Source organism: Phyllostomus hastatus, unplaced genomic scaffold (assembly GCF_019186645.2).
Source record: "Phyllostomus hastatus isolate PE091 unplaced genomic scaffold, TTU_PhHast_1.1 phas_scaffold_442, whole genome shotgun sequence".
Lineage (NCBI taxonomy): Eukaryota > Metazoa > Chordata > Mammalia > Chiroptera > Phyllostomidae > Phyllostomus > Phyllostomus hastatus.
Genome location: NW_025334030.1, coordinates 5,409,783 through 5,429,697, shown reverse-complemented (window position 1 = coordinate 5,429,697; position 19,915 = coordinate 5,409,783). Strand labels below are relative to the sequence as shown.

General features: G+C 52.7%; 1 long non-coding RNA gene across 1 annotated transcript; it reads left to right on the top strand.

Moving 5' to 3' along the window:
- The first annotated feature begins 870 nt into the window (after window positions 1-870).
- Window positions 871-19,633, top strand: LOC123807174. Its single transcript, XR_006783594.1, has 2 exons — window positions 871-1,038; window positions 18,983-19,633. It is a non-coding gene; the product is annotated as an uncharacterized LOC123807174 (long non-coding RNA).
- The last annotated feature ends 282 nt before the right edge of the window (window positions 19,634-19,915 follow it).

Genomic DNA, 19,915 nt, shown 5'->3' with positions numbered 1-19,915 from the left:
GCTGGCCAGTGTGAATTAAGGGCTCAGTTATTTTATAGTTACTTCTGTATTCCCTAAAGTGTTCTTTTAAAAAAATACATACAATTTTGGATATGGAAAAATAAAGGTTATTTAAAATATGTAAACCCTCAGGTAACAAAGATGACTCTAGTTTTGTTTAAAACATCATCTTAGCCCCACAATATGAATGTAGTTAATGCCATTAAAGCGTTTACTAAAACGGTTAATGTGGTAAATTTTATGTGCATTTTACCACAATTTAAAAAACCAACAATAGCATCATCATCAACAATAACAACTTTCAAAGGAATTCAATATCATCAACTACAAAAAAATGATGAGTAAACCAGTTCTGAAAGTGTTCCTGGGACTATTAGGAGAGACGAAATGAGGCTTGTTTTCTGCCTTATAAATACGACTTGAGAGCCTAAATTTCCTACAGCGAACACTTCTTAGTTTGGAAACTAGTAAAGGTTCGCTTTCCCCTGTTTACGCAGAGCCCAGCTTCTGAGTCCGAGAGGTGGGCTGGAGCCCAGCCTTGCCTGTTAATCGTTAATGACCTTGGACGGCCGGTCCGGTCCAGGCCCCTGCGAACCTCATTTTCCCCGCCTGGGACGCTGGGATGACAGCTCGCCCCCTCCACAGCGCGGCACCGCCCAGCGGCCCTGGAACTGGCTCCCACTGGGACGTGCCCCCCCACCCCCAGGCGGGTCCAGCGGCTCCAGCCTGCCGGGCCTCGACCCGGAAATGGGGCTGGGAGGTGTCAACCAGGCCCACTGGGGCTGCGGCGACGCGACAGGCGGGCACCACCAATGGATGCTGTTGGCAGCGGCGGTTCAGCGGAAGTCCCGCCCAGCGACGCGCGGGAGCGGGGCGGTGCCGGGGGCTGTGAGCGTCTGGGCAGGTGCTGGATGAGGGCGGCCTCTGCTGGAACTCCGCTGCGGGGAGGAGGACGCTGAGGAGGCGCCGAGCCGCGCAGCGCTGCGGTGAGGTGCCCAAGCGGACGCGGGGCCTATGGCCAGGACCACCAGCCAGCTGGTGAGCGCGGTCGCAGCAGCCCGGGCGCACGGGCCTGTCACCTCTCCGAGCGCGGCGGACGCTTGGGTCCAGCGAAGCGAGGCGGGCCGGGGTTCCGAGGGCCGGGTGGCGTCTCATCTGGGGCTGGGCAGGAGGGCGGAACCGTGGGCACCGTGGGGACGCCGCTCAGCCGCCGAGGGGAGCCCGGTCCGGGTGCAGCGTGTGCCGGGGGCAGCTGGGATCCTGACAGGCGCACGGAGGGCGGGGGAAGCCTGGGAGTTGTCACCGGCCATTGCGGTGGAAGTGTTTGGAAAGTTTGTTTTCGGCGCGGCCTGGAGCCGAGCCTCCGGGGTTACCTTTGGTTCTGTGTGCGGAGGAGCCGCTGCGAGCCTTCGCCTGGGAAACGGGGTCCCCGTGCCTCAGTCCGCAGCAGAAGCGGGAGGTGCGAGCTCTTGCTCGAAGCACCAGGTGCCCCGGGCCTTCCAAATTCCTGGTTAGCTTGGAGTCCGACACTCCGTGCTCTGCCCGTGCTTTCCTGTCTGGAGTCCGCGCTCCGGCACCGGCACAGGTGTTGTGGGAAGCCCCTGGGAGGCTGGCTTTGCTGGAAGCTACTGCGGGGGGTAGGGGGTGAGCGGGGAGAGGGACAGTGACAGGGAGGAGGGAGTTTAGGGGGAAAGAAAAAGAAAAGGCTTGTGGAGTTCAATGTTTTGTTAAAAGTATCGCTAGTGTTTCTGTGTTTTCCCTGTGTTGCTAAATGTATCCCTCGTGTTTTTATGGTTCTTTTTTTTCTTTTTCTTTTTTGTTACTCCACTAAGTTTTGGACTCTTGGGAAGACAGATTAAAGATCTATACCTTGTGTGCGAATGTGAGGTGAGTGATGGAAGGATGTCTAGACAGCTTGCCAAGTTTGGTTCGAAAAAGCAAACCCCTTAAATGAAGGAAGACCCTTGAAAGCACTTGACCCCCTTCTCTTTTTGGGGGAGTTATGAGCCTCTTTGAGAATCTGATGGAAGGTGTGCATCCTGGCCTGAGAAAAACACACAGCTGCACCGAGTTTTGTAATTACTCCAGGAAGCCCTCGAACCTTCTGCAGCCCGTCGGTGGAATTCATGTTAAGAACACTTGGCTTGTAGAGATGGGTGATGATAATCCAAAGTCTAAGAACAGGACAGGAGGACCTGTTCTGTTGAGGAAGATGGTGAAAGGCAAGAGGGATGTTTTCGATCATTGCTACATGTGGTGCCTGAGCTAACACGCAAAACCCAATTTCGGATGCTTGGCCAACTGCAGTGGAGGCTGAGGCCGAGGATAATCCTGGACGTTTGTAAAATAAACTTTTGCACAATGATATTGTTGCAATGCAGCGTGTGCACTTTGATGGCGTCCATTGAAAGAGGAAAGGAGCACATTTTCTCCTAGTTTTGGTAGTTCCATGTGATGGATGTTTGTGTGGAGTATTCTTCCCATAGGGCAGCTTTTTAGTGCAAACAACGCTGGAATCCAACGGGAAGAAATGAATTACAGAATAAAGGGTAGCTCTCCTGTCAGGAAGTGAGAGGAACGAGGTTTCTGTGTCTGGAGCTGGGTTTCATCACATGTACGTTTGTGTGTGAGCGTATGCTGTGTTTCCCACCCGTTCTGGCAGAGACGCCCCCAGTCTTGGCTTTTTCACGCAAGGACAGGGAGAGTTGCATGGTTCAAGTGAGTTTCCTGTTCAAGTCCGGAATTTTAAGGTATCACTGTGTGAGAATCCCGTCCAATGATGAATTTTCCCATTTCTTGAAGTGTGTAGAGCCAACAGGGGGGTCACTAGGAGTTGTGAAGTCTGAAAATGGCCTAGCCCAGCTTACAGGCAGGTGAGCCCGATGCTGTAGTACTACTGATTGAGCACTTCCCTTAAGGCAGGCACTTGGCTGGAGAGCTCGCACGTGTGGCTTGGCTTCTGCCAACAGTGTTGGAGGGGGGTCTGGTTCCCGCTTTACAGATGTGGAAACTGAGCCATGGCAGAGGCCCAGCTGCCACCCTGCCCCTCAGGTGAGGAGAGCCAGGGGGAGTGTCTGCTGGGCAACTCAGTGCAGCATTCCAGTCTAAGGAAGTCCTCAGGGGCCACTGCCCAGGAGGTCTTTCCCGGGGATTGTGCCTGAATGTGCTGACAGTGCTGAGGCTGGCGGGACATCGTCACATGGAAGGACCGCACATGTACTTCTTTGGACAGATAGTTGAACTCTGTGACCCCCCAGAACCTGTTGCAGCCTCACACTGTCAGAAAGCAGCTGTTTGGAAAGAGGTTCTGGGTCATCCTCATTTGAGGGCTGATACTCTGAATGGGTGAGGCTTGGAATCTTCCCTTTGGAAAAAGAACTGTGGAGTTGGACAGTTTTGTTAAATGTAAAATCGGGCGCCTGGACAGGGTGGCTGTGTGTTTGCAAGGGTGGCTCTATCTGTGCGGGCCTGTAGCGGGGAAAGCAGAGAACCTGGAAAGAAGTGGGGTCTGACTTTCACTCTCCCTATTAGATAGCTTCTTCTCATGTGGCCTCATGTAGCGTGAAGTATCCCTGTCCCCGTGACGCCCCTGCAGCAGTTCCTGAGCCAGGTCCAGAGCTGGCGAGATGAGGGCCCCATGCTGATCAGAGGTGGAAGTGTAGGTTTGTTCCACTGTGCAGACGTGAGTTTCCTAAGAGGGGTCACAGCAGCAGCCTGTAGAGATGTGGGGCCTGGAAAGAGGCTTGAGGCAGCTGGTTAAAGCAGCTCTGTGTCTCCAGGCTTCCTTTAGCACAGTTCGGGGAGGAGAAAAAGCCATGTCTTGGATGTGTCCGCCTTGAGTTTGTGCCCTTGTCTCCTGAGCCACCTGATGCAAGGTTTGGGTGCAGGTAGGGCAAGGGCGTGATGACCTGGGAAGCACTGCAAAAATGGCTGGGGGGCGGGGGACAGGAAGGTGTGTTCCTTTTGAGCTGATGGTGTGTGGAGAGCCTTCACTGACCCTCCTCTGTGCCCCGTTCTGGGGGCCGCCTTCTGTGGAAGTGGACTTTGACTAGAGGAAGGAGCTGATGCTGAGGACACTTGAAGCAGAAATGACTCCCCCAGCAGGTGTGGGGGCTAGGGCCCCTGTTTTGTGCCTGCCTCTGTGATGTCAGCTGGCTAGCCGTAGGGGGTGTGGAGTGCAGTTGTTTTGAAGGCAGGTTCAAAGGGCAGATGACCAGGGAGGAAGTTCTGGTGTGGAAACTGAAGTTTTGGATGAGTATCGGTAGCGCATTTGTCTTTGACCAGGTAGCATTCTTTACTTTTCCAGTGTGACATCAGGCCCTCAAAAATTTTTTTCAGTATTGAGAACTGATGTGCATCCTCGCTAGCTGAATCAACACAACCCCACAGGCAGACTGCGGTTTCCCCAGAGTAGTGGGCAGTGTGTTGTGATGCTAGAGTTTTAGAGGGGAAAGGCCTGTGGGTTCATGATGGTTCTTCTTTTTTTTTGAAATTGATTTTAGGGAGAGAGGAAGATGGAGCGAGAGCAAGAGTCAGACAGACATTATTCTGAGGGGGAATCATGGATTGGTTGCGTCCTGTACGCACCCTGACCAGGAATGGAACCCACAACCTAGGAATGTGCCCTGACTGGTAATCGAGCCTGCAACCTTTTGGTGTACGGGACCACACTCCAACCACCTGAGCCACCCAGGCAGGGCCATGATGGTTCTTGGAGTCTGTTTTCAGGACTTGATGCTGGTTGCACTTATATAGTTGGGCAAAGTCTGTTTCCATCCTCTTAGCCTAGGAAAGTTTTCAGATTTAAACTGAAAGTGTTACTCCAAGAAATTCCACTTTGTTTTGATTTTGTTAGGGAGACAGTTCATTCCGAATGATTTACACTTATGGGCTTCAGATCCCTTAGCACAGCAACTGAGTCCGGTTTCGTTTAAACAGTTGGGTTACACACAGGCCTGCAGAAGCGGGAAGTGACAACACTGCAACTCGTGTTCGAAAGACGGATGGTCTGACTTCAGAAGCCCGTTACTGGGCGCACAGCCCACAGACAGACAGGCACGTGCACCTCCCATCGGGAATGTTGCTGAGGGGCCTGACGAAGGTGGTCGCATAGTTGCTCCTCCATCCACAGACAAGGTCGCATGCCCTCTGGACCAGCCTGCAGGGTATGGAAACATTTGCAGGCACCTTTTTGAAGGAAGGTCGTGCTGCCGAGAAGTTCTTCCGGAGGTCCTCGTCTTCCCAGTGTTTGTGGAGCTGGTGGCAGGCCCGCCCACATTGAAGAAGCTGATGAGAGGCTGCTTGCAGAAGGCCTCGTGTGTCTCTGCAGTCTTACAGTCAGAATTCATCCGGCTGAACGTTTGGCTTTTATAATGAGTTCATTGTTAAGGTCTCATCCTCCAACCTGTTTTTCTCTCTTGGAATTAATTTTCCTGCAGCAGGAGCTGTATTCAAAGTGACAGCTGTGTATTGGATGTTGTCGGGGAAAGCTGGTAAGGTTGGCAGGGAAGCTGGAATGCAGCCTCCCTGAAATTTCATGAAGTGCTTTGACCTGCAGTGGAAACCTATGGGGAAAGGGGTTGGGAGTTAATGTTTCTATCCTCCCTCCCCGTTTCTGGGAGATTGGGAGGACAGCGCCTGCAGTGGACCTGAGAACTCTGCCCCACCCAGGGGGAGAAGGCTGCATCTTGCAGACCTTGTTCTTGAGCCCCGTCTGCAGTGTGGTGCCTGGGCTGGGTTGTCGCGTGGCTGTGGGTGCCCTCCTGCAATGACGAAGAGGCTACATCTGGGGAGGGACCACCCCAGTGCATGGCCTGGTGGAGCTGAAAACATGGACACATGGTCTTTCTAGTTCCCCCCTTTCCTGGTGAGGGAGGGAGCAGGGTTAGGATTTTAGGCTTGCTGCTGGGTCCCCAGGTTCCAGCACTCCCATGACTTCCCCCTACCTTTCCTGGCTTGCCACTTTGCTTTTCCTTGGTGAGGGTCCCTTGTCAGACGCCCCTGCCATGTGGCCCCTGTTCCCAGCCTGCATAGCCCAGGACAGGGCCCAGGATGTTCCTGGCTGCCAGGCTCTCTTTAGGCCCTTTCTCTTTGCCTGAAGAAGTTCCCCTCAGTGCAGTCTCCCTCCGCTCCCCCAAGCTGGCTGTGAGGTCTCTTCTGACCAGTCTGCTTCTTCGTGACACACCCCCACATCTCCACCAGGTTTTGTCATATATTTAGTGCTCTGTTTCTCTCAAACAGGTTCTGCACCTTGTTATGTCCTCACTTTTCTAAACCTCGAGTCCCTACATGGCTTCTGTTACTCTCTCACACTTTCTCCTCCTGCTTCTCCTAGCTGGGCTCCTGTGCTGTATTTGTCACATGCCTGTCCATCTTACCATTTGCGAGTTTATTAACAGAACCCTGTCTGCATACTGCGTGTCTGTTCCGACTCCCATGCATTCTGAGCTGTATTTGTTATTTGTTTGAGGGATGCAGGGTCTCATGCTAAACTGTTGGTTGCCAATTTCATGCCTAATATGAAAGCATCGCAAAGTAGGAAGAAGTCAGAGGGTTGAAAACATGGACCTCTTTTCCACTTCTTCATTGTCTAAGGAAACATAATTTAAAAGGGGGATAGGTCCTTTTCTGTACGTGCATTATCTGACCCTTGAGAGCCTATGTTTCAAAGCCATTGGTTCCTTTTTATGCTGCAGCCCTTCCTGGGAAGTCCTGGCGATCACGTGTTGGGTGAAGTGTTGTTTAGCCAATGGTTAGTATCAAGCACACAGTATGTGGGCTGGAGCTGTCAGTGTTGGCACTGCCACGTGGTGGGTGAGGCCTGCTTGCACCACTGTCCTCACGCAGCTGGAGCCTGGTTACCTAACCTGCAGAGGAGCCAGCGGTTGGGATGCAGACGTAGCGCAGGAGGCGGCCCCTCCCATGGCAGCTGTTTTCCCATCCGGAGCACTGATTCTTGAAGATCCCCGAGCTTCAGGATCACCCTAGCAGTCCCTGAGACCAGAAGCCAAGGTGCTTTTTCCTTGGGACAGAGGGACGTGAGGGGAAACGGTCCCCATGATGATGTTTGGTCCCTTTGGCACACCTCTCTCTGCCACCTTGGGCAGGGTCAGAGAGGGCTTTTCCCCGGCCTCAGCTTTGCTCTAATTTCTAAGTGCCCTGTCCCGTAGGGACATGTGCTCCATGGGTGGATGCAGCCACATACAGACCCCGGTTGCACCCCGAGGTGTCAGTGCCTCAGGTGCTGGAGGTGCCGCCCTCCTGAAATGGTTGTGTAGCTGGTCATCCTGGGGGACTTCAGGACTCTCTGTCTCAGGAGTAGCCCACCTTTTCTCCGGGTTTCCCGCATGCATCCATGCAAGGACATGCAGTGAGCGAGCATGGTGAGGCAGAGCGCCCCCAGCCTGGCTGAGAGCAGGAGTAGAAGGGAGCAGTAGACCCGTGTGTGCTGGCACTGGCTGCCAAGCAGTGCTTCGTGGATTCTCCTTTGGGAACTGATGGGAAGAGCCCAGTTTTGGCAAAACTGCCCAAACACTGGCTTTGCTCATCCGCGTTTTTTGTGTTTTTTTTTAAGATTTTATTTGTTTATTTTTTAGAGAGAGGGTTAGGGAGGGAGAAAGAGAGGGAGAGAAGCATCAGTGTGTGGTTGCCTCTTAAAGAACCTGGCCTGCAACCCAGGTATGTGCCCTGACCAGGAATCGAACTTGTGACCCTTTGGTCACAGGCCAGCACTCAGTCCACTGAGCCACACCAGCCAGGGCTCATCCGTGTTCTTATGCTCTGTTTTTACACATCCATTGTCTTTCCATGTTCTGGAAAGGCACGGCAGCCAGATGCTGGGGAAGCAGGTAAGTCAGAAAGCTAAGAAGCTTGATAACTGGTCATTTATGAGGTCTTGTCATTATTAACTAGCTTCCTTCCTTGAGGGTGGGCCCTCAGCCATTCTGCATTTTTCTCTCCCAGTGGCCTGTGACTTAAGCTGGACTGGAGGAGGAGAGAATAAACTGTTCTCTCAGTGCGCAATCTCAGAAGCTTAGCCTTTACTACCCTTGTTTTCACTGTAAGCTCCTTTTTTTCTTCCTGCAGTTTGGCATTTTCTTTCATTGGTCATAATTATAGTCTTCTACTGATTGTAAGTACCTAGCTGGTTCCTATCAGATACACAGTTTCAAATTTAAAAGTATGCATCTAAATACAAATTTTATTTGTGAACATGTTGTGTTCTGACTCCTTAAGAAATAGCAAAAGTTATAATCTAAATGCCTTCTTTCTGACTCCCTCCACCGCCGCTTAAAAAAGGAAAGTCTTAGAAAGCTTTTCATCCCAGAAGCTGCTGCCACTGAGCCTTGTGTCTCTGGGGGTAGGAAGGCGTGAGGATGGGCTGGTGGTGGGTTAGGAGAAGAGGCATGAACAGAACAGGGCTCCACACTCCTGGCCTGAAGGAATCCTTGGGTGAGGAGGACTGAATCCACAGCTTAGTGGGTGGGGCACAGCCCGTATGCGCTGCCACCACTCTGTCAGCCCCACCAACCACCACCCTGCTCCAGGGGCTGAGGGGAAGCAGTCAACAGCATGGCCACTACAAACGGTGCCTGAAGGGAGGGCAGTGCCCTGCCAGGAGGGTTGGCTGGCCTTTGTGGGGGCTGCTCCAGAGAGGAGCCAGAAGAACCTGGACCCAGAGTGTACCTGGCAGGGGCCCCCCAGAAGGCAGGGGCCCCCCAGAGGGCAGGGGAGCAAGGAAGTAGCCAAGTATAGCAGGAGTGCGAGAAGGGAGGCAGCTCCTCTCCCTGGGGCGACGAGGGAGGCCAGCCGTGACCAGTAATGCTCGCCCAGGGAGACTTGCTCGGCTTCATACACGGAGGTCTTTTGGATGGTGTGAGCTGGCAAAGGTGGTGGAGTTAGGAAGTTTATACTAAACTTTTACTGTGTTCGGCTCTTTGCCCTTTTTCAAGTGTACTATTTTCCTTTGGTGGCCTTATGTTTTTCAAATTAGTGTTGAGCAGTGACTGTGATTCAGGGTTTTAATGACACAGGATGTTTTCAGGTCCTTTAAATGTGCTCGAAGCTATCAAAATAGCCTCCAAACAAACTTACTTTTACCAAGAACTTGATTTTGGAGTAAGTTTAGCTATATAGAAAAGTTGCAGAGACAACACAGAGTTCCCAAAATACACATCACCCTACTTTCCCTCACGTGAAATCTGCACAACCACCTGTCACCTGTCAACACCAAGAAGTTGTCATGGGCACCACTATTGACTAAATTGCAAACGTGTTTGGGGATTGTACCCGTTTTCCCCTCAACATCCTCTTTCTAGTCCAGGATCCCATCCAGGGACCACATTGTGTTTGGTCGCCATGCCCCTTGGTCTTCTCTGGTCTAGGACAATTTTAGACTTTCCTTGTTTTTCACAAACACGATGCTTCGGAAGAGTAATGGTCAGAGGTATTTCGTGGAGTGTGCCTCAGTTTGGGTTTGTCTGATATGTTTTGGTGACGAGGCTGAAGTCTTGGGCCCAGGAAGGACCCCCTCGGAGGTGGGGCCCTGGTGCCTCCTGTCAGGGTGCCTGCCTGTCACTGCCCTGGTGAAACAGGATTCGTGCTGATTGCCTGGAATTGGGCCCAGGGCCCTGACTTGTTGTTTGGGGTCATAGCGTGACCCCAGGATTCTTATTCTGGGAGGACCTTCATTCTCGTTACCCTGTTGGATTCTTCCCGTTTGCAGACGAAGACACTTGGCACCTGGGGGGCCTCAGACTTCCATGTACTGGGTCACTGGGTCAGAGGTGGAATGGGGCCCAGGTGCCTGCGTCTCTGGCCCCTTTTTGCACACACAGACACTCCTGGGAACTCTGCAGGGACAGAGGTGTCCCCAGGTGCTAGTGGACCTGAACCCCCTGATAGAGCTGGTTTCCAGTCAGCGGTGGACTGCGTCCTTCCGGAGCACGTGATCCCCTCGGCATTTGTGTGGCCTACAGCCCAGGTCTGCATACCTGGTTTCTTGGCATTTTCTCTGCAGGTGGGAGGATGCGTTTGTGCTGCAGGTCTTTGTGAGAGTAGGTGGTGGGCTCTGAGACGTTGTTCTCGTCCAGCTCTTTTCTGTCCCGTGAAGCCACATGTTGTTTATCGTCTGAGGGCCTTTGCCTCCTGACACAGAGTAAGCTGTGGGCTGGTACATTGCGGCTTTTCGATTGAACCAAGAGCAGAGTATGGAGTTTCTGCTGGCCTGACTTCAGGAGCTAGGCAGTTCGGTAAAGTCATGAGCTTGTTTGTTTTCCCACCCATCTACAGCTTTGCCCTCCCGTCTCCTTTCCGCACCACCCTCGGAAAAGCAAGTGGTTATGAAGCTGGGAATGGTTGGGAGGAAGATGGGACACTGACACAAGGGGAAAAGCATTTGGGGAAAATGATGGTGACGGCTCCTGGCAGTGGGCAGAGAGGCCTCAGGCTGTTGAGGGCTCACCCGGGACTGCGGCCAGTCTGCTAGCGTGTGTCAGGTGTTCGGAGTTGGCCAAGACAGGCAAAATACAGGCTGGCTTGGCTGCCAGCCCTGCTCATCTTCCTCCTCCTCCTCTCCTTGGTTCTGGCAGGCAGGCTCGAAATTGGTGAGAGGTGGAGGTGTGCCTGAATGTCCTGTTAGGCACAATAGATCTCTCTCTGCATGCTGATGATGTTGGGAAGTTTTCTTGTGGGAGGTGGCCGTTAACACTGTGACAAAGGTCTCTGTGTCTAAGAAAGTCATTCAAAACTTGTGCTGAAGGAGTGCAGGAAAGGAGAGCGTCTCTGTTTATGGTGCCTTTTCAGGTGTCAGGATAGGCATTCTCGGTTAGAAATAAGCTGGGGCTGTCTTCTGCATTTGCAAGCCAGGGAAGTTTACATTGCTTGGAGGGGTGTTCCTGCCAGATGAGATTTATTTCTATGGCCAGTGGCATTCTAGGGGTCTGTTTGTGTGTTTTTCATTTGTTTGTTTGTGTTATGTTTCAAGAAGAGAGAGAAGCTTCTGATTTTTAAAAAGGAAATGTCTGTCATTTTCCCTACAGGACTGCCGGTTGGGCTTATTAGAACACCTATCTGTGTCACCGTGGGCATAAGTTGATGTGTGGGAAACGTGGATGCAGGGGAAAGGAAATCCAGGGCCTTTGAGGGCTGTAGGAAGTTCCCACAGGTCCCTGTGCCGCTCTCAAGGATCTTGCACCTTGCCTGGGGAGCTGCTGTTTCTTCGGGGGTACACAGGCCATGGGCCAGCAAGGGCAGAGTGCAGCTCAGTCCACACTGAGGTTGAAGCACACAGGAGGACAGGGCAGAGCTGGTGCGTCAGGGTCAGTGAGGGGAAGGTGATGGGGCTGCTGCAGCAATGGGAGGGGTGGGAAGTGCTGAGGGTCCCCAGCCCAGCAGAGGGGACCAGAGAGGGGGAGGGGTGCTGGAGAGGAGGGGTTGGTAGGGCTGGAGCCCCACAGAAAGGCTCTCATTTCATTGGAAGTACCACGTGCTTTAGGTTTTATTTTAGCTTTTGGCCTTGTAGTCTTGGAGGCTGAAGAGGGTTTCCTGTAAGGTGCTGGGGTCAGAAGCTGGAGAGTGGGAAAGAGGAGGGAAACGTGTTGGCCCAACACCTGGTGGCCTCACCTCCTCACTTACTTACAGATAATCTATTTTTGATCAGGTTAGGTGTTGCTCAGATTCCCAAACTAGATCATGGGGGAAAATGTTTGCTGCATAAATGTAATTCCCAAGGAAAGGTTTGTGTTGAACTGATGTGTAATTTACATGACTTAGGTTAGAAACTCAGTTTCTCCTTTAGTTGTCACCTTTAATATGTTATTAATTTCAGCAAAAGAGAAGCATGAGACTGTCTATTGTATTTTTTTCTGACTGATAGTAGATTTTACTGGGTAAAGCTTTTTATGCATACGGGAATCTTCAGTGTATGGATTGAATTAATTACCTTTGAAGTGCTGCTGCTTTTTTCTCATGCAGCTCCAGGATGACAGGCTTGAAAAGCATAAGTAGGATTTCCATGCCAGGTCCCCACTGATTTCTGCTCCTCCCGTAGGATCTGTGTCTGACATTACTAATTTAGTTGTCTGCTTCTTAGCAAAAACAAAAACAAACTAAGCCAACAACTAGAGCAGGAACAGGACCACAGAAATGGAGATCACGTGAAGGGTTATCACTAGGGGAACGGGAGAGGGAGAGAAGGGGAAAAGGTACAGAGAATAAGAAGCATCAATGGTAGGTAGAAAATGGACAGGGGGAGGGTATGAATAGTGTGGGAAATGTAGAAGCCAAAGAACTTATATGTACAACCCAAGGACATGAACTAAAGGCGGGGAATGAGGATGCGAGGGGGTGTGCAGGACGGAGAGGAATAAATGGGAAAATAGGACAAGTGTAATAGCATAATCAATAAAATATATTTTAAAAAAGAAATGGATGCATAAAATGAGTGCATATATTTTTCTGAAATAAAAGGAAAACCGTGGCTTCAGAGAGTCAGGTGTACTCTGAGATGTCACTCCACAGCCTGAGCTGTCTGCTGGGCGACTTACAGTCTCAGGGCTGCCCTTGACCCTCCCAGGACTAAGGATGCGGAGTTGTGCGGCGTGCTGGAAGCTGTGGCCAACAACGGAACGTGCCTGCCAAGCTGGGTGCAGGAGAGGGACTAGAGAGATTCCCAGGGTGATTCTCGGAGTCGTGGGAGTTTGAGGTGGCATGTGATGGTGGCTGTGCACCATGGGTGCTGCCAGCGCCCTCTCCCTGCCCTCTTCTCCTCCTGTCCAGGGTGCCACCTCCTCCCCCTCCAGCACCTCTGCACGCACCGTGGTCTCTCCCCGGACTCTGGTCCCCTGAAATTAAAGCAGGAGGGCTCTGCTCAGACCCCAGAGCATTCTGCACCCGCAGAGCATGCTGATGGTGTGGGCCAGCTGCCAACAGCAGAGTAAGGTGACTGACTAGTTTATGCTAAATTACAGTAAGGTGGCCTGTGTCCCTTAAAGGAGAGGCTTATTAACGCCTCTGAACCTCTTGCTGGAAATGTGCTTTTGGGCTGAGTGAACTTGCCAGGCATCTTGTAAAGTAAGAGTTAGCGTCAGGTGTATTCCTGTTTACAGGTGGGGAAAGCCTTGGCTTAAACCTCTCTCATGGGGCAGAGTCTATGAAGCAGGGGTGTCAGGCTCATTTTCACTGGGGGCCACAGCAGCCTCACAGTTGCCTTCAAAGGGCCGAATGTAATTTTAGGACTGTGTAAATGTAACTACTCCTTAACTAGGGACAAGGAGCTGGGCGCTGCCACCAGGTAGAAACAGGGTGCTGGGCTGGATCAAACAAGGTGGAGGGCCGGATTCGGCCACAGGCCTTGTGTTTGCCACCTGTGCTGTGAAGTATGCAGAACACGCAGGATCTCAGTCCTAGACCACCCACAGGGGACAACGCTAGGAATAAGGACAGGGATTAAGTCTTAATGCTTTTTACCTGCCTGCTGTCTGGGGCGGGGGGGTCTCCTTCCTAGAGAGGTGCTTCCCCATGGGGAGGGACCGGGTGCCTGTGCTCAGACGCTTCTCCTCACATGCAGTTTTCCCGGCCGGGTGTGTTCTCGTTCTGCAGCGTGGCTTGCTGTGTTGTGGAATGATCAGGGTGTCCCTCGTGGCAAACAGAGGGGCTCCTAGTTGTGTCTTTGGAATCCCCATTCTTGTTTGAGAGCTGTGTCATTAGTAAAAACAAACTAACTAACAAACAAAAAGCTTAAATCAGAGAAATTATTGGGTATACTGTCACAGCAAGTGAAATGTCCAAAGCTGGCATTCGGAAACAGCCACGTCAGGCCGAGTTCCAGCCCAAACTTGTGGGTTTCGAGGCAGGAGTCCAGGGAAAACTGAAAAGGGGAGCAAGTGCGGTCCTTGCGCCTTGACGGCGTGTCTGTGGGCCATGACTCTGGGGCTGCTGTCCGGGTCAGGGTTTGCTTTCCAGGAGCAGGGGGTTGTGCCGAGATGTTTGGATGAATGCATCTTCACCCCGTTGGTGTCTTACCCTCTTGGGAGTTGAATGTGGATGTGACTGCTGAGGAAGTTGGGTGTCCCCTCACCTCCAGTAGAGGTGTGCCCACTCCCCACGACCCCCCTCCCCTTGCATGACCATTTGGCTCGGGAGGGCCATGAGTGCTTTCTTCTGCTCATTCCTGTCTCTCAGTGTAAAGTCACAGCCCTGGTTGGCCGTCTTAGTGTGAGGCCTCATTAATACTGCCGTTTTATACTGATTAGGTCATAGGTGTGTTTCTTGGTTTTTCCCACACACAGCACTAAGTCCAGGTCACCTCTGTGCCCTTTTCTCCCATAGGCCCGGCACCCAGCCCAGTCTCCTGTTACCACGTGCTCCTTTTCTGTTCCCTCACTGTCCCCCGGGGCTGTATTCCAACTTCCCAGATTCCTCCTTGGTCTCATCCCTCCATCTAAGGAAGTTCTGGCCACACACTGTCCCCCAGGCCCCGTCTTTTCAGCCCCATGTCCTCATTTTGTTCTTCAGGCAAGGCAAAAGAGCCCACAGACCAGCTTGTGGACAAATGTCGCTTTAGCAGCCACCGTACTGGTGAAAAGAGATACCATTTCCTTTTAAGGGGCCGAGGTCTGGAGCAAGCAATGGTGCTACCATGACATGGAACCAAAAGGCTCTGCCCCACTGCCGACTAGACCCAGTGTGTGAAGAGAGCTGAACCGTGACGTCAGCACATCGCTAAGCTCAGGAATTATTTATCAGCTCGCTGCTACCTCACAGGCAGCTGGGAGAAGGTCGGGGAGGAAAGATCAGATGAGACAGCTTTATCTCCACCCTGAAATATCCCACAAGCCTCCTCTGTCGCCAGGTGCTGAGGCCTCAGGACCAGGCTAGTCAGGTAGGACACTGGCCTCAGGGCCACACAAGCCACAGTCTACGCATTGCACTTGGAGCAGGGACCTGGCAGAACAAGAAAAGGACATTTATTGAGTGCCAACAGTATGTCGATTAGCATGAGATACACAAAGGTCAGCCAGATCTAAAAAGCTTGGAGGGACAACGGGATGGGACAGAGGGAAGAAGGCAGGTGAGCCAGAACAAACTGCGACATCCAGGTCCAGAGGAATACCAGCGCACAGTGAGGGGAGGGCACGTGGGGGCGGGCGCTGCACTGAGTGAGGCTCTAAACATGAGGATGATCCAGGGAAGGGCACGAATGGGGAGGGCTTAAAGGGACACTGCATGTCCCTTTCTGAGGCTCAGCAGCTTCAAATAAAGCAGGGTCCTGTTTGGCTTACCTTAAAAATCCATGTGAATTTGCCCTGGCTACTGAGCTCAGTGTTTCGAGTGCTGGCTTGCAAAGGGAAGGGTCACCTGTTCGATTCCCAGTCAGGGCCAATGGCTGGATTGTGGGCCAGGTCCCCAGTCGGGGGCATGTGAGAGACAACCACTCACTGACGTTTCTCTTCCTCTCTTTCTCCCTCCCTTCTCCCTCTAAAAATAAATGAATAAGTCACCAAAAAATCCATGTGAATTTTACACTAGAATCCTTGTTCTATTTTTAAAAGAAAAATGTTTTTCGCAGAGGCTACACTGAGAGACTAAACACATTGATTTTAAAAACTTGGGCCAAGGCCACCTCTAGAGAGAGGTGCCCAGGGGCCGGGCGCTCAGACACACGCGGAACCCTGACCGCCCAGAGCTGGGCACGCTTCCACACTCCCGGAACGCAGGCCAGCACTCTGGGGCCTCCAGAACCTGCCAGTCACTCCAGGCACACCTGCTGCTGGGCGGGCCTGCGTGAGGACACGCGCAACCAGAGTGGGCTTCAGAAGGGACCCTCGTCATTCTGCGCGTCTCCCACGTGGCACAACTCTCAGCCGCAGGTCTGCCCAGGCATCACCAGGCTCTGAGGGCAACACACTCAGCCCAGAAGCTGCCTTCACACTGGTCCCAGCAACAGGGGCCACAGCATTCCCTCCCAGGAGGGATAAACCACAGAGCCCACTTCCCAGACCTGCCTCGAGGCCCACCTGCCCAGGCCCGGGGCTGCAGATTCACAGGGGACCCTGGAGATGCCAAAGAACAAGTGGCCTTGAGTGAACCGCCGCACCATCCCCTGCCAATGACAAGCCAGCCTGTCCAGCTTTGACTGATGAGCAGTTAGTTCCCCTGGAGTCATGTCAGCACACGCCAGCTTCATTCTTCCTGGGGACCTGTTGTGATTGGATGGCCTCATTAAGAAACAGGGCCGAGATGGCAGGGTTAGGACACAACACGCAGCAGCCTGTGGGAGCTGTGCCCTCATCGCTCAACTGCCAGAAGGAGATTTGACCTCTGCAGGAAGTGCCAGGGCCCCCTACACCAGGACCCTGCAGCTCCGCAGGCCCTGACGCCCAGCTGCAGCCCAGAGGACGGCAGACTGGCTGTCACGTAGACGACGCGCGTGAGCAGCACTCTGTCAGAGCCACATGTCCGAGCGTGAGCAGCGTGCTCCAGAGTCGAGGAGCGCTGGCAAGGGTGGGCCGGGGACAGGAGCCTCGGGCATCGCTGCCGGCGAGCTACCAGACCGAGACTGACACGTGTGCCAGGCCTCGGCCCCCTCCACACCTCACGTGCTTGTGCTGCTCAGGTGGAAATAAAGAAAAATACAGAACACAGAAACACAAAAACCCCCAAGTCAGGAGTCAGGCTCACATGTGCGCAGCACAGAGAGGACCGTCTCGGTGGCATCTACACTAGCGACCGGGGCGTGAGTGAGGCACAGCTGTCGGCAGGCTGCGCTAACGTTACTCCCTGACTCCGCGAGTCTGCATCAGCCCCAGGAGGAGACCCTGATGATGTACACTTGAGGTGGTCACACTCAGACAGCAAGGACGTGGACCAAGACTTAACAGTGGCCAGCTCTGGCTGCTGTGGCTCCGTGGATTGAGTGCCGGCCTGCAAATCGAAATGACGTGGGTTCAATTCCCAGTCAGGGCGCAGGCCTGGGTTGCAGGCCAGTGTTTCTCTCGGACGAGGGCTGGGTTGGCGGCATAGCCTGCAGCAGTTGCTCCTCGTTGCAAGGACTTTGCCCCTCAATCCCAAACCTTTCCTCAGTGGATCAACGGGAAAGCCAGTAGTGGTGAAATTTAAGTGGGGAACAGAGTACACAGCCTGCCCGCTGTCTGCGGAAGCTGTATGGACCTGCAGCTTGCAGACATAGACAGAGGACATAGCTGGAGCAGTCGGGACACCTGGGTGAACTTTAAATAAAGTGTAATAATGTCCTTTGTATCAGGGGGTGTTGGAGAGGAAGAAGATGGGGAAATGAGATAATAGCATCCCTTTATGGGGAATGTTTTAAATATATATTTCTAGACAATAAAAGTTTGTTTAAAACAAACAAACAAACAAACAAACTGGCTGGGTGGCCAGACTCCTGGATCTCTCTTCCTCCCTCTTGCTGTCCTTTCCCAATTTACATAATGAGCAAGTGCTCTATTTGCAGAATGGGAAGTATAGGATACCCCCTCCCCTCCCCTCCCCTCCCCTCCCCCCCCTTCCTCCTCCCTTCCAGTTCTCCTTTCCTTTCTTTTGGTAGAAGAGCCATAATTAAGACCACATTCTCCACAAAACTGCATTCAGGACAAATCATTTCCCTCTCTTGACCTTCCCCACTTCCCAGTGGATTAGCATATGACCTACTTGTGAAGCACTGCCTTCATGTCTACCCTAAAGGCATAAAAAAACATAAATGCTCTCTCTCTCTCCTTTCCCCCCTCTCTCTAAAATCAATAAAAAACATTCTTTCAAATGAAAAAGATAAATGCTGGATTTGGCTCTTGAATATTTAATGGAGGCCAGCACACTGCCCCCTCCAGTCCACACGCTGGAGAGTGGAGGGTGCCTTCCTGATGGCAGGCTGACTGAACGCCCGAATCCCACCCCAAGGGGCACACAGGGGTGTTGATTGCAAATGTTTGTGCATAGAAATTCCTATGCCTTTGCGTTTAGATTTCATTGAGGAAATTGGACAGAGAGATTCTATCCTGCATTGAGCTCAGGACACCCAGCCCCCTTAATTTCAAGTCTCCAGTGGCCATCCCTGTTCTGTTGGCAGCAAAGTAGTGGTCCTGTCTATTTTCTGGTGTGTTTGTGGAAATCCCGTCCAGCCACCAGGACACAGAGATGAGGCCTTGGCCACAGCCTGGAGCACAGTGTCTGCGCTCACTTCTCATGAGGATGGGGTGGGCAAAGGCAGGGCAGAGCCCAAGTCACTGCTGTCTCAGAAGACCCCTGACCTGGGTTCCCAAAACTGAGGCAGGACGAGCAGACAGCCCTGACTGGGAACCACGGAGTGAGCCCCGCCCCACCATTCCTCTGAGCCTGCCCAGGGATGCTCTGAGGACCAGTAAGGCACTCGGGCCACTCTGCCCCCGGACCGAGGTTCCCTGCCCACGCTGCAGGCCCAGCAGTCAAACCCGCCCTTACTGGGAGGCAGCAAGCAAAGGCAGAATTGAATGTACTGCCCAGCCAAGCATCGTGGACAAACTGGGGACCACTTGTCCCTAAGGGCTGCCACTTTGACAAAACTGCATGGTCTTGAAAATGGCAAGGGATAGGGGTTGACAATGTCAGGCTCTCCTGCAAGATTCCAAACAAAATAATTGTTGCCAGGTCCCACTCTGCCTCCTAGGTTTACATTACAGGGCATATGCACTTGGCTCCTTTCCATCCCTAGGAAATGGACAAGACCAATACTTTGTTGCAACAGAACAGGGATGGCCGCTGGACACTTGAAATTAAGAGGGCCAAGCATCCCTCCTGAGTTAAATGTGAGACACACTCTCTGCCAAATTTCTCCCGTTGAAATCTGCATGCAAAAGCCCAGGATTTTTGTGTACACAAGTTTGCAGCCAAAGTTACTGGAAACACCCATTTTTTATTCTGAAATTATCTATTTTGAATTTGCACACAAAACCTTCATCTCTGCCCTGTCTTCTGCTGTATTCTGCAGTTTCTCAAGTCTTCGACCCGGAAGAGGTGGCAGACATCATCAACTACAAATGAGGAGGACACGGAGGCCCAGACACCAGAGGCTTGTCCCAGGCACCAGACGCGCAGAGCGGCGCTGTGACCTCACACAACAGCCGTGCGGCACACGTACAGGACTGTCAGCTGGTTCCGAGTCAGTTGTACCTACAGGAGGCCCCTCGATGCTCCGTGTGCACCCGGAGATCTGAAACCTTCCAGCACATTTGGACAATAAAAGGAAGGCAAGGGCTCTGGGCAGAGACGGGATGCATGTGCCAGGGCTCTGGGTCTATTCTGACCCACAGCGCTGCCCCTGGACACCTCCCCTGGACACAAAGCCCCTCAGACATCAGGACCCTGACCGCCAGCCTGGCTCCTCAGCCCCTGACGGACACCATTCAAAGGACTGCAGCTTAGCCAAACAGGGACGGACTCACAGACGGAGAGCAGGTGACAGCTTATGGGACGGTGGAGGTTACGGGGTGGAGGGATTCATCGAAAAGGAAGGAGGACGCATAGACAACAATGTGCTGATTGCTGCGGGGAGGGGGGTATAAGGGGACTAAATGGTAATGGGAGAAATACAATAAAGCTCAAGTAAAAATGATTAAAAAACACTATTGTTGCTTAGAAATCCAGAATTTAGCATGACACATGTGACTCAAAGGAGGCTCACCAGAAGCAGAGGCCCCCACCCAGGAGGCTCCTGAGGCTTCTCCTGGAGCAAATGTGCCTCAGACTCACCTGAGGGGGTCCCACCAGGACAGGGCCTAGCGCACCTGCTTCACAGGGCCCGTCTGTTCGGCGGGACCAGACCCACTTAGAGAAGGCCGCCCGAGCGGGGACGGGCCGTCAGCAGAATGCTGTGGTGAAGCTGCAAGCTCCAGGGCCACCTGCCCAGGTCACAGCTGTTACG